Source organism: Cnephaeus nilssonii (genome assembly GCF_951640355.1).
Source record: "Cnephaeus nilssonii genome assembly, chromosome: 9".
Taxonomy (NCBI): domain Eukaryota; kingdom Metazoa; phylum Chordata; class Mammalia; order Chiroptera; family Vespertilionidae; genus Cnephaeus; species Cnephaeus nilssonii.
The window spans coordinates 48,465,264-48,480,590 of NC_137080.1; positions in this window are offsets into that span (position 1 = coordinate 48,465,264).

Sequence of the window (15,327 nt, forward strand, 5' to 3'; positions counted from 1 at the left end):
AGAGGACATTTGGCCATATAACAAGTTTGATTGTCAAAACTTGAGAGAATCTAGTGGGTAGAGGCAGGGGATGCTGCAAAAGTTCACAGGAGAGCTTTGCAAAACAATTAATTATCTTGTCCAAACCCTGTTTTAAGGTGATTTTCATTAACTTGAGAGGTGGAAGGAAAATTTGGAGGAATTTATCATGTGTTCCTTCAATTTATCACTAAAATTGTATGCTAAAGTTTCTCAATAAAAACCCAATCAAAACAAATTGTAACAAGAAAGCAAGAAATAACTAAAAAGCAGATAAAATAGTGATTTAGAAATTGGAATATTCAGACTGATTTTAAAAGAACAGTGAATATTTCAAGAGTTTTAATGGCAAATAAATGTTGACAGAAACCTAGGTGCTATATAAAATCGTCAAAGGGATTCTAGAACCAAAAACTAATACAACTCTTAAAAAGTAGATTGACATACAGAAAAATAACATCAAAAAAGATTATAGAAGATTTGAACAACACAATTACCTAACTTTGGAACTTAATTGGCTTGTGTATTGACTACTGCATAAAACTGCAGTGTACACGTTTGTTTTAACTGTTCCTGGTTCATTTATAAAAAGTAACCACATAGTGCTCCACAAAGCAAATAAATCTCAATAAGCTTTTAGGGATTGATAATATGCATACTTTGTTCTCTGATCACAGTGGAAGTAAGCTAGGACTCAATAGCAAAAATAACTAATATATTTGAAAATTAAGATATACTTATGAATAGCTAATATCACATATAAAAATGTTTATTAAATATTTTATACAGTGTTTGTCATATGTTAGATTTTTACATTTGTAATTATTATCACCTTACATTTGTAATTATTATCAGGGGGGTCCCTCAGCCCGGCCTGTGCCCTATCACAGTTGGGGCCCCTCTCACTCCCTAGGGGATCGTGCCTAAGTTGGCAGTCAGACATCCCTCTGGCAGCCCGGAAGCCCTTGGGGGATGTCCACCTGCCACCTTAGAAGCCTCTCGCCAGGGGATCAGGCCTAAGATTGCAGTCAGACATCCTTCTGGCAGCCTGGGAGCCCTTGGGATATGTCCGACTGATAGCTTAGGTCCGCTCCCTCTGGGGAGCAGGCCTAAGTCGTCAGTTGGGCATCCTTAGCTCTGCCGAGGAGGCAAGAGAGTCTCCTGCCACTGTTGTGCTCGCAGCCAATAGCCAGGCTTGTGGCTGAGTGGAGCTCCCCCTGTGGGAGTGCACTGACCACCAGGGGGCAGCTCCTGCATTGAGCATCTGCCCTCTGATGGTCAGTGCACGTCATAGTGACCGGTCATTCCTGGTCATTCTGCAGTTAGGGTCAATTTGCATATTACCCTTTTATTATATAGGATAGCACACAACGCTGTGCTTTGTACTCTAAAGTTAAAATCACAGTCTTTGGGTCTACATCAATGTTTCCTTATTCTGTATACTTTCCAACTCTGCTAACCATTAGTTGGATCCATTCTCAGGAAGTTGTGTGCTTTGTGTAACATGATGGTTGCTGGAACCACACTTTACATTCTCACCCCTCAGCAACCTAAGTTGAGAAAGCTTTTCTATTTCTTAAGACTTAGTTTGCTTTCCTAGTGAACTTAAAACAAACAAACAAACAAACAAACGAAAAAGAAGTATAACCCAGAACAGAAAAACATACCAGTGTAAATATACCTTGGTCAAGAAATAGAACATGGCCATCATCTAGAAGCCCCTATTTGCCCCAATGGGTCAAAGGAACAATGAAAATTAAAATTAGAAAATACTGAATTTACTACAAATCAAAACTTGCAGGATGCAATTAGATGAGATAATAAGAGGACAAAAAATTTGGACATAGCCTGGACTCAAAAAATTTGGACTCATCCAAGGGGCTATTATGCAAAATTTTGAGCAGGCTAATTGCATGGTATTTTAGGAAGCTTAAATAGGCAGTTGTAAAAGTGACCTATTTAAAAAAAAACACAACAAACTATTTTAAAAAAAAAGTACCTGAAGTCAATATGTACAGATTTGAGATTAGTGTGGTGACTCAGAAGCTAGGCTTTTATTTACAGATAATCATAGTGAGAGTTGGAAATAGGGGCAGGGGAGACAAAGATATTTAGTAGAGAACTGCTGACTGTAAAGTGTTGATTACTTGGGTGATGATGAAGGAGAAGGAGGAGTGAAAGGTAGCATTTTTACTTTGTTCCTGTGTGGCAGTGACATTCAAGACAAATAAGAAGGCAGAAAAATGAGTTTAGCTGGACAAACATTAGTTGCCTTTATCTAAGCTTCATGGATATGAGATTATATTTTTGCCATTACAACATAAATATGAACAAATTTGTGAATCAAATATGTCTAGTAATAGATTAGCAAAGTATGGAAATCTTAAAACCATGTTTTTTAATGGCTTGGTCTTTTTGCACAAAGAAGTACATCTATAATATACACTGACTGATCATGTCTAAATCATCTATCCTCAAACCACTAGAAGGTAAAAATGTGAAGTGTACATAAATATCAGAAATGCTGAATCAGAATCAAACCGGTTATGACAATTGATAGAGGTCATTCTTAACTTAGAATCACATTCAGAGTTCCCTGCCTACTTGTAAAATGGAATTCAAAAGGCAAGTGGCAATTTTCAGAGAGGTTTTAAAGATCCATGGGCCACAGGAACTGTTCAAGGGAACGTCTTCTAATTTGATTTCCTCTCAGCTCCTATTTGAGGCCAGTGAGTGATGGTGTCATCTCCCCAGGCATTAATACCGACAGGACTCTGGCACTGTACTGGGAAAAGTATCTGAAGATTACATGAGTAGACAGCTTGGGAAAGGATAGTCAAGGCCTATTATGTGCATGATGCTTCTGAGAAGAATCAAAGATCAAGTTTTGCCACTTTTGAAAATAAGGGTAGAAAAAAAAAGAGAAGGTCAATTGTCCCATTTATTGAATACTAGAGGCCCAGTGCACAAAATTTGTGCACGGGTAGGGTCCCTAGCCACTGCTGACTGCTGGCTGGGGCCTCCCTTCCCTGCTACCGGCTGCCAGCCATGGCCTTCCTTCGTTCTGCGCCACCCCCTGGTGGTCTGCGCATGTCATAACAAGCGATCGAACTTCCAGTTGTTCAAACTCCCAACGGGACACTTTGCATATTAGGCTTTTATATATATACTAGTGGCCCGGTGCATGGAATTTGTGCATGAGAGTGGGGGGTGTGTCCCTCAGCCTGGCCTGCACCCTCTCCAATCTGGCACCTCTGTGGGATCAGGCCTAAACCAGCAGTCGGACATCCCATCTCTCTCCCAATCCAGGACCACTGGCTCCTAACCGCTCACCTGCCTGCTGGCCTGCTTGTCCCCAACTGTCCCCCAGCCGGCCTCCTCATCCCCAACTGCCCTCCCCCTTGCTGGCCTGCTCATCCCCAACTGCCCTCCCCTCCTGGCCTGATCGCCCCTAACTGCCTCTGCCTCGGTCCCACCACCATGGCTTTGTCCAGAAGGACATCCGGAAGGTCTCCTGGTCTAATTAGCATATTACCTTTCTATCAGTATAGATAGATTCTATTTTCTGAGTGCTTAGGACTACTTTGTTCTACACAAGAGGCTTCTGTTTGGCATTAACATTGATTTCATTATTTGTACTTCACATCATTCTTTTTCTTCATCTAACACATTTCTAATCATATTTTTAAAATCCTGCTATCTCCTCTTTCAGCATCCCTGGATGTGCAAAGATTATATGTGTGTAAAAATGCGGCTTGTGAACATAGGACAGAGGAGTGGATGGCTGAAATATTTAATCTTGTAACTCTGACACTTTTTTCCCCCAAATTGGGAAAATTAGCTTTGTATTAACTATATTTAGCCAAGTTAGCAAATAATTTAAATATATTGATAAAAATGATTTTAATTTAGCAGTCAATTTATGAAAATGTCTCTAAATTGCTTCAAGTGGCAAGAAAGGGTTTTTGTTTCCATGAAATTGTATAAAATATATCTTCTAACAATTTATAATACCAATATAATATACCATATAAGTGGCATAAATCATTGTATTGGTTTAGAGAAAACAAGAAAGAGTATCAATATTGGTGTGAGTTGTCACAAAGTTCAAATTAATAAAGTTTTAGTTCCTGAATTCTTACTAAGTAATTTTTTAAAAGATAAAATTTAAATGTTGAGGCACTTCATCTTCAACAGATACCAGAAGGGTTATTCCATACCCTGGTTCCCATCACAGAGTAACGTAATACAGACAGCCTTGTAGGACACCCTCTCCAGTTCAGTGAGGTCAACCACATGTAAAGGTGTGTTGTTGCTACTGAATCAGTCAGAAGGCAAGAAATCTATCAAGCAAATCACTAGGGCATGCGTCACAGTTTTCCCCAGCTGTAAATTTTTCTGTGCATGTGTTACTAACATGCCTGACACTGACTATGACTGTTAGAGCTTAGCAGTCATTTCCCCTGATATATTGACACTAGAGTGAAACACGGCGGCCTGGGACAAAAAGCTTTCATGTTCTCATGATGAATCACCCCACACTGGCTACTGATAAGCACCACCACATATCCTCTGCCCTAATTTGTTTTTTAAATTTTCATTCAGGCAGTGTAACTTCATTACATCCCTGCAAGCTAGACCCTGGGCATTGTGCAAGGGAGATTTACAGCCAAGTAAGACAGCCTTTTCAGATTGCAGAGAAACCCCTTCAGTCGCATAGCGTCTGCATTTTTCCTCTTAGTTTGGGAAAGTAGATTTTATATCGCATAACTTTTTTTATTTAAAGACACGGATTTTTTTTCCTCCTTATGACTGGATGAGGGAATTTACTGCTGGGAGTAAAGAAGCAACTAGCATTCATTATTATCTCCAGTCACGGTTTCACTGAAAAACAGTGTGTAAAACTCTCTTTCATATCCTTTGCTGTTATTCCTGAAGCTTAGTTTTCCTTTGCCAGTTAAAAGGTAAAAGGAATTCAGCAGATTGACTCCAGGTGAGAATGTACATGGGGACCTCAGGCTGGAAGTCTGATGGAAAACGAATATGTCAAACACCTTCATCCATACTGTTGACCAACCAAATCTCAAATCTCATCAAGTAACAGGACAGCTTGCTTTCCCACCATACGGCCTCTCCTGCCTGAGCCACACCATTAAAACTTGGCAGATCAACTTTTGCACTGACTGAAATGTTGTTGCCTATTAACGATTGCTCAGAGAGTAAATAGTCCAACTAAACTACTAAGGAACTTTGATACACGTTAACAATTTATAAAACTTTAGTTTGAAAATGAAAGCTATTCTACTGAAAAGTTTTTGAACAAGAGCTATTGGGAAGAAAGCCCATTTCATAGAAAATGATATTATACTTCTTAAACAGAGGAGCCATTTAAAATAGCATGTGATTTATTAGTTAGAGGTAGTAAAAATTCTACCTTTCTTTTGAATTCATGTTAACAGTAAAGAATATCTAAATTACAATTAAAATAATTCATTGTTTCTGCCTTACTATTGTAGTTAATGTCACCACATATGGTAGAGATGTCATAGAATATTATATTCTGCTTTTATTTCTAGAATAATTATATTTTTAAACATTAATTAGATTTAATCCAAAGCTGAAAGTAGTTTAAACAGATAAGCTGAGAAGGCATATCTACTAATAAATAAAATATTTAAAAGTTTAGCGATTAAAACTTCACTAAAAGTGTCTTATTATTCAAATGTATGTTTGAAAGCATTCATCTGCAGTCTAGAAATGTGAATCTAAATATAATGCAAAAGACGGTTTACTATAACTTCCATGAATGCTTTATTCGTATACCTCTCAAAAACATGTCAGTAATGTGACCAGTAAGTAGACAGTTCTGACTTATAGCTCATCAGTCTGGGAGGCATCCTGAGAAATGCTGATGGCAACTCTGTGGGCAGCATCTGCCCTGTGGGCCCTCATCCTGTGAAGGACCCAGGAGTGGTGCACTTTGACTATCTTTCATAGTGTTTTGTTCTATCGATGCAACAAATCCAAACTATGTTAGTTTGAGATATTGGCAACATGTTTTACATTCCCAGGAGTGAGGGGCATTGTGTTATCTCTTAGAACAAGCAGAAAGTTAAAGTAGAAAACAAACTAGAATAGAAGTTAATATTTTCATTATTTCTATTGCAAACAAGCCAAATGTTTTCTTTCTCATAAAGTCAGAATAATAAATGTGCTATTGTTACTTTTGGGTTATTGCACATATTCATTTTGAAAACCATGCTTTTCAAGTTTATTCACTGGAATGGAGATTATCCTATTCAAATATATTTAAACATACTCATTTTTGTAAGAAGGAATAATAAAACAAGTTAATAAATAATATAAATTAATTTCTAAGGACAGCATATAAAGCTCGTCTACATTAAGAAAAGTGACACAAAATTCTTTACTTCTCTGTAGAATATGCGCACGTGCTCTGTTTTGCCTTTTCGACTTACAGTGCACTTAAAAAGCAGTGCGGCAATCCAGAGTTGTACTGCTCTTCTTTCCCCAGACAGTAAATTCCTTTATTTCATTATTCGATAGCAGAGAGTAAAACTAATTACTTCAGAGAAAGCACAATCCTTAAGATTGTTTGAATTTTAACTGGCTACTGTGTTTAGATTTTCACTTTTCCTTCCTTTTCCCCTGCCAGTTTTGAAGAGAGTTCATATGCCTCACAATATGTTGAGCCCAGGATAATCAGCCAAGTCTTGGCTTCTTTAAGAGCTTAAACTCTTTAAACTCAGTACTCTTTCCAGCTGGCAGGTCAGCAGCACTGAGCAGACACTGCAGGTTTCTGCTTAGTTAAGTTTCCACAAATGCAGCCCTGCTTATTCTTAGAGAGACGGGGGGAAAGTATTTGCCCTGTGAACAATTCTATCCATCTTCCATTTCTTAGCTGGCTGTGTCTAATCTGTTTGGCAGTGCATGCTTTTTCTCCTACCTCCCCACTTTTATTCATAAGTGTTTGATTGACATATATTATTTAAAAACAAAACAAAACCATAAGATGTTAATGTTTTTCACTCATGAAGGCATATATTTAATTCACATAGTTTGCCATTTTACATTAATAGACATGTTTGGCAAAATAATACAACATAGATTTACTGGGCAGATGTTAGCTTTTGTATAGAGATTAAGGTTACAAAAAGTAATATAGACTTTCTTTAATCTCATTTCATTCTTCACGTCTAAACTCTAATTCAGACATCTACTTCTTAATGGTTCAACTCCTGTTCAAACACTAACAGCTTTTCTGACGGTTACAAAGATGAGTCAAAGCAGCTAAACAAACATCTAATGTCTACTAGTATTTATTCTGGACATTTTCTTTACGTCATTAGTGTAACCTCAATATAAAAATAAGTGGGATTTAGGTAGCACTTAACTCAGTAATGTAGCTGATGAATGAAAAATATTCAGTGTTGTCTGAAGTCAGCTTATATCTATTAGATTCTTCAGGACACAATCATTACATTGCTACATGTTCTTGATTTTTATGTTTTTCTAGATGAAATTACTGGTTGTATCTAGTTTGGTTTGATTAGTTAGTTGATTTTCCTATAGCAGAACTCTGTAAATGGTCCAACTAAAAAAATGCAATAATGCTATTTATTATGTGATTATTAGACTTACTTGTGAACAAAATAACTTGATTTTAGCCTTATGTGTAACAAACAAGAGGCTCATACTAATACACTTTATTTAAAAATAGTTATTCTAGTTTTAAATCCCTCCTTCATCTCTCATTTATTTTTTTAATTTTTAGCTGAAATATATTTTACATTTGTTTTCCTGAAATTTAAGAGAAAATCAAATATTTTCCATAATTTCTAACTTATATTTTGCCCATCTCACTTATACATTTGCTTTACTCTTAATTAATTAAGGATTTCACTCAGAGTTTGTTTTTAATGTATTTAGACAAGAAAATGATCCACATTTGTGAAATTACTCTATAATTCAGATTTTATTTATGGAATGGCAAAATATTAGGGGCTGATAGGAAGAAACACTGGGAAGTTATCATTGAGATGGAAAACTAGGTTCACAAGAATCATGATATGAGAATCACAGGCCTTTAAAAACTTCTGTTTAAAGCCACATTTGATAACAACAGGTATGCTAGCATTAAATGTTTCTGTCTTTAAAATTATGAGGAAATAATCAAAACCTATTTTTTGTCTAAACTCATTTATCTAGCTTAAATTGCTATTTGATATCTATCGATCCTCTGTCTCTGCAATAAACTGAAATCATAATATAGAAAAGATTTCATTTTTGACATCACCAATAGGAAGCCCACACCTGAGAATCTAAAATACAAAACTAGGTGCTATAAAATCAGCCCTCAAGTTTTTGTAGAAAAGTGACTTTGAACAGAAAATTTTAGAAGAATAACCCAACCTAGTTATCATTTAGGCTCCCGGAAGGAAATACATGGCACCTTCAAAAGGGATGGTTCAAGGGAGATTTTATTGGATTTATTTTTTACAAAGTTGTTTTCAGGGTTAAAGAAACCCACAAGGGATGGTTAAGCACACTGTTGTTTTTGTAGAAAACCATTGCCCCCTCTTTGTATGAAGAGACAAGGAGAAGAGTTGATGCTAGAACGGTAACACCTACAGCTATCGGAGAGGGCTGCCTGAACCGAAGAGAGGTCTCCACTGTGCTCAGCTCACAGCCAGCCCATGAGGGATATAGCCTTATAAATATTGTAACATGTCTTTCTTATTAACCACTAACACACTGTTATTAGTCCCCACTGGCCAAACCAACTGGAAGCCAGAGAGCAAGGGAATTAAACTGATGCATCTAGTAAAAATCAGCCTTCTGGGGCACAGAGCAAGTGGAAGAGTGGGTAGGAGATCTGGAGGAGTAAGCAAACAAAATCCAGTACAACTAACAAACTAAAATGTACAAATAATTGAGGTCATTGGCTAAATGACACATTTCCATAGTGTACTCGAGACTATAACATACCATAAGAAATCATGCTTCTCCACTGAGAAGGAAAAGTGGTTCATCCTCATTTCATAAAATTATCCAAAAAGATGGTTTTTAAATTAGTTTACAGAAAAGAGGTGCCTTCTTAATTAAATAGAAAACTCTAATAACTGTATTTAGCAGTCAAATGTTTACCATAATGTAGGAGAATAATAGCATTGTTTGTACTGATAGCTTATAGAAATTATCCAGTCAAATTGGAATTGGTTATTAAAGAGTAGTTATTTAGTTATTAAGTATAGAATCTAAACTATGTAGATGCATAGAAAAGAATACTAAGTTGACAAATCATAGAAATAAAGGGAATCAAAGGAATAACACCATTCAGTCACCAATATTCTAGTCAATTCAACCTCAGTAGTCATAGACGCAAACACCTCTACTTCATTTAAAAATTGACTTCGTGCCTCCATGCTTCTGTGAGTGAAATTGCCATGTTTTTAAGACTGTAGACCATTAATGCACCATATTTTTCTCCTTCCCTATTTTTTAGTCTAGGCTATATGCATGTGCATTATTTCAAAAAACATGCTTTTAATAGATATCCTATAGCAAACACACAGAAATAGAACCACACCTGTGTACATGTACATGCATGTGTGGGCACATGTGCTATGAAGAGGAAAATGCATACTATACTATTTTCATTGACTCTAAATTTAATTTCAAATACAATTAAAGATTCAGAGTGAATATTGTGGAATAAATTGCATAGTGATTGGAACCAATATGACCAAACATTACAAAGCAGAAAACAGAACTTTTTAGCATTGATATGAAATAGAAATATAGTTAAGAATGAAAATGAAGTTAGGTTTTGCTACATATTAAGTCTGGAGAGAGAGATAATTATTATTCAAAGTATAACTGATGCTGCTTTCTGATGATTAAAATAAGCTTGCTCATGTTATATTTCACGTAAATTATTAGTGGTTCTTACATTTACCAGGCAGTTTTGTGTTTTTTCTCTCAAGTAGGTCACTAGAAAATGATAGTTTCCCACCTGAAAACATTCTGGTAAAGTCAACACATGTTTGTGCCCAATGATAATTGAGGAAAATTGTCTAAATAGTGTTTTGTTTCATTTTGATAATCACTCAGGTTTTGCTGTAGGAATTTGTGTATTAATATAGATTTTATATAATTTGTTTAGTCTCTTGGTTTCAGCCAATCCTCAAAACAGTCTATAACAGACATTGAGAAGGACTAAAGATCCAAAGTTTTATTTTAAATAATTATTAGCTAATTATGGACTTGTCTATAATTATTTCTCAAAGTGTTAGAGGGTACACTAGGCTCTGTAATTTGAATACTTGTATTCCTATTTTGTCAAGTGAAAAATACGTTTTATTAGATCAATACACATTGGATCAGTATATTGCTTCTTCTTTCAAGATATGTCTTCAAAAGTATTTCCTGATTATTTACTTTTTTATGAGAGGAGTTAGCTACCATCAGGAATACTCAATAAAGTCATCAAATGGTAGCAATGACAACAAAAGGACAACAAACATGTTCAAATGACTACCAGTTGTCAAACACAAGGTTAACTATCTTAAATGAACTTGCTCATCAATTCATACAAAATCATATTATGACAAGAATTTTTTACTATCCATGGACAGTTCATGGACAGTCAGATCCCACTGGTTTAACTCAAAGACTTGCTGTGGTGCTTCCTTAAACATAACTTTAGCAAAGCTATTTTCTTTCTGTCTTTTTTTTAAAATGAGATAGACCATCAAAGACCTTTGGAAATTAAAATTTATTATCAACTAATAAGACCAAAAAGTATGGAGAAATTATTTTTGTCTCTATCTCACATAACAACAACAAAAATCACTCTGGACTTCAATTCAAGTACTAATTTGAGTAAGGGAAAAAAACCTTACTGTACAGGAGCCTATAAAGTGAAGAAAGTTAAATTGGTAGGTTTGAGTGTTTGCAAAGTAAGATTATCAATAGACATACAGAGCCTCTATAAACAAACTCAGGAAATATATGTTAACTTATTCTTCAGTAAAAATGATAATAAAGAAAATTTATTCCATAATTTAGAATTTTAGTATTCCCATCCTGTAAAGTAAAAAGTGAGAATCCCTCTGTATTTCTAGCAACATGTGTCTAATGTTTATTCTCTATTACAGTGATACTCTTTAAGAAAAGTAAATAATCATATTTTTTCAAACCTAGATAAATAATGTCATATTATTAACATACCATAAATGATATTATAATAAATACATATTAAATGTATTCATAGAAGTATAATGACCCTTCTTCTGTTTTTATTAATTTAGTTACACTTGTTCTTTGTCAGAAAGTGTTACATTTCCATAGTTTTTTATTAGGATATTTAGGAAACATCAAAATATTTCATGTATTTATTATATTATACACTAGTTTATAAGAAATTAGATATTATTGTTCCAAAGGGAAAAAAAAAACCCTTTGGAGATTTTATATACATCTGAAATTTTCCCCTACAGATTTTTCTAGGGACTGTTTGGAATGTTACATATACTATAAAGGTACTATATGAAGATAATTAACGTAGGTTTTATTATTTGCATGCTATCTATAACTGTTATCACCAAAGAACAAAATAATTATGCTTAGAAACTGAAGGAGAAATATCAATGCAGAGGATATCCTTGCTCTTACTTTGTTGATCAATAGCCCAAAATATAATTGTGAAAACTCTTTTTTCATGTGGGATCAGCTTATGATTTTAAGACTGAAATGGACAACAGTGTGGTGATTGTAGGGGGTTGGAGTGGTGGGTGGATAGAAGTAGAAGAGAGCATAGAGGGGATAAATGGTGATGGAAAATATAAAATAATTAAAAATAACCCAATTGTATAAAAATAATAAATAAAAATTGCTTTAATTGGAAATTAAATAATGAATGAATGAATTAATGAATAAATAAATAAATAAAACTGAACTGTAGCTCAACTTCCCCCATGCCCATTTAGTTTTTTTTTTTCCTTCCTCAGGTGCTGATTCTGCAAATTAGCCTCATTAGAGAGTCAGTGCCCTGGGAGTCAACATGAAAAGGTATCAAAATTATTTATTATCTTTGGACAGTTTTTTATTTTATACATATATGGTCTTAGTTATCCATATTCATGTAAACAAGAAAGAGAATGGATTTATTTGCAGGAAATAATCAATATAAAATATAGCATGCTCTATTTGGAACATATTTTAGAGTACAGGAATTAGGCATATGTATTTCCAATAAAGTTTTTAATGTTAATTATTTATCATTCATTCTTTTATAATACTAGTTCCTGTGCTTCTCAGTAAATTAAGTTGGGTAATACCTTCCTTTGAATGTGGACACAAACATGACACTAGATGAATTATTTCCATACTTTTTTCTATAAACAAAAAAATCAACCTATCTAATAAAAGAGTAATATGCAAATTAACCATCACTCCACTACACCCACAAGTCACAACCACCAGCCAATCAGGAGTGAGTATGCAAATTAACCCAGCCATGATGGCTGCGGCCACGGAGAGAGCAGGAGGATTGGGTTTCCCTGGCAATGGAGGAAGCCAAGCTTTCTGAACACCCTGGCGGGTCCAGGCTGCCACTCAAAGCTACAAAGTTTCAATTATAGAAGATAAATAAATCCCAACAAAAATGGCGGCAGTACCAGAGCTGGAGAGAGCAGGAGGCTTGGGTTGCCCCCGGTGATGGAGGAAGCCAAGTTCTTGCAGCCCTGGCCTGCCTTGGCCTCTGCTCAAGTCTACAAAGTTTCAATTATAGAAGATAAATAAATCCCCAGGGCTTCTGCTTGGGTCACCGGGGGGTGTGGCCGGCCTGCAAACCACCACAGGATCCTCGCCCAGGCCGCCCCACACCCCAAGGGAACCCCCACCCTGATCCGGGAAACCCTTCAGGGCAAACCAGCTGGCCCTCACTCATGCACCAGGCCTCTATCCTATCTAATAAAAGAGTAATATGCAAATTGACCATCACTCCAACACACAAGATGGCTGCCCCCATGTGGTCAAAGATTGCTGCCCCCATGTGGACACAAGATGGCTGCCACAAGATGGCCAGCAGGGGAGGGCAGTTGGGAGGGACCAGGCCTGCGAGGGAGGGCAGCTGGGGGCGATCAAGCCTGCAGGGGAGGGCAGTTAGGGGTGACTAGGCTGACAGAGGAGGGAAGTTGGGGGCGACTGGGCCTGCAGGGAAGGGCAGTTGGGGGAACTCAGGCCTGCAGTGGAGAGCAGTTGGGAGGGATCATGCCTGCAGGGGAGGGCAGTTAGGGGTTACCAGGTCTGCAGGGGAGGCAGTTAGGGGCAAACAGTCTGGCAGGGGTGGAAAATTATAGTCATCTTCTACAGTGTTCTGGGACAAGGTAGCATGTATACACAGCTTAATTTATTTGGAGATTGGTAAATTAAATGTTTTAATATATTCACAAATGAATTACCCAATAAACAGTTGCACACATTCAGCTCAATTGAATAGAAGAAGTGTCAACTATAACTATTGAAATATTGAAACAGGTCAGTTATAAAAGATAAATACTGCATAATTCCACTTATATAAGGCATCTAGAATAGTCAAGTTCATAGAAACAGAAAAGTACAATGGTTGTTGCTAAGGCTGTCAGGGGAGTGGTTAGGGGTTATCAGGCTGGCAGGTAGAAGCAGTTAGGGGCAATCAGGAAGGCAGGCAGGCAAGCAGTTGGGAGCGAGCAGTTCTGGATTGTGAGAGGGATGTCTGACTTGCCGTTTAGGCCCGATCCCAGTAGGAAGTTGGACATCCCTTGAGGGGTCCCAGATTGGAGAGGGTACAGGCTGGGCTGAAGGACACACCCCTCCATGCACGAGTTTCGTGCCCCGGGCCTCTAGTTAAGTTAATAAAAATCAGACACATGATTTAAAGTATTTTCATTTATTCAAATATTTTAAAATACTTGATCTCCAATTTATAAAGGTATTTTTTCTTTCCCTCTCTGTATTATACTCAACTATTCCCATGTTATCAACTTTGTTGAATTATTCTGACTATTCTTATATCTTGTCACATCTATAAAACAAATGTAAACATGTTAGAAAAATATAATAGAGTATTAGCTTGTTTTATCAGAATCAGGTATTTAGTTTAAACCCCTTCCAGGTAAGTTCAGTTTGTGGAATAAGGAAAGGATTTTTACCTGATTTTGACATACTATACCTGAAATCTGTTGAAATTCAAAATAATAGGAAAGACAATCAAAAAGTGAATTGAGATAGAAAGTACTAATTGTCTAATTAAATCAGTGTCCTGATTCTGAGTAAAAATGCTATTATATCCATTAGGCTTTGTACACAAAGTCCAATAATTCCCTGCATGGCTGATTAAATTGAAAGTCCCATATTAATCACAAGCTGGGTATTTAACTTTCATTTGTTTCTCTTAATTTAAAAGAAAAATGGAAAATTATAGTCATCTTCTACAGTGTTCTGGGACAAGGTAGCATGTATACACAGCTTAATTTATTTGGAGATTGGTCAATTAAATGTTTTAATATATTCACAAATGAATTACCCAATAAACAGTTGCACACATTCAGCTCAATTGAATAGAAGAAGTGTCAACTATAACTATTGAAATATTGAAACAGGTCAGTTATAAAAGATAAATACTGCATAATTCCACTTATATAAGGCATCTAGAATAGTCAAGTTCATAGAAACAGAAAAGTACAATGGTTGTTGGTAAAGGCTGGAGGAGGGAGAATAAAATACAGTATGCAGGAGAGGGCATTAAGAGTTAGTGTTTAATGATGATTGTTTCAGATTTTCAAGATGAAAAGGGTTCTGGAGATGGAGTGTGGTGATAGTTGCACAACAATATGGATGAACTTGTTGCCACTAAACTTAAATGGTTAAGATGGTAAATGTTGTGTTATGTGTATTCTACCCTAATACAAATTAAAACTTTTTAAAATTTACTAAGGATAAACTCATATGGATTATTTTAAGAAAACTGTCCTTTAACATTAATAATTTTATATGATGAATTCCACCACAGCATGGCTCGCCAAACCCAGAGTATGATGTTTTGCATCAGGATCTATACTTGCTTTCTGTCTAAAGCAATGAGGGTTGGCAGTAGAATTGAATAGGTAGGACATGCGTCAGGTAGATAGTTGCTTCAAGAATTAGGTGAGATTCATCATACAATAGACAAGCAATGGTGCATCCTTTTCAGCAGCATATCCCACCCCTCTCCCAGAATCAGAAGAGCAGGTTGATAGCGAATGT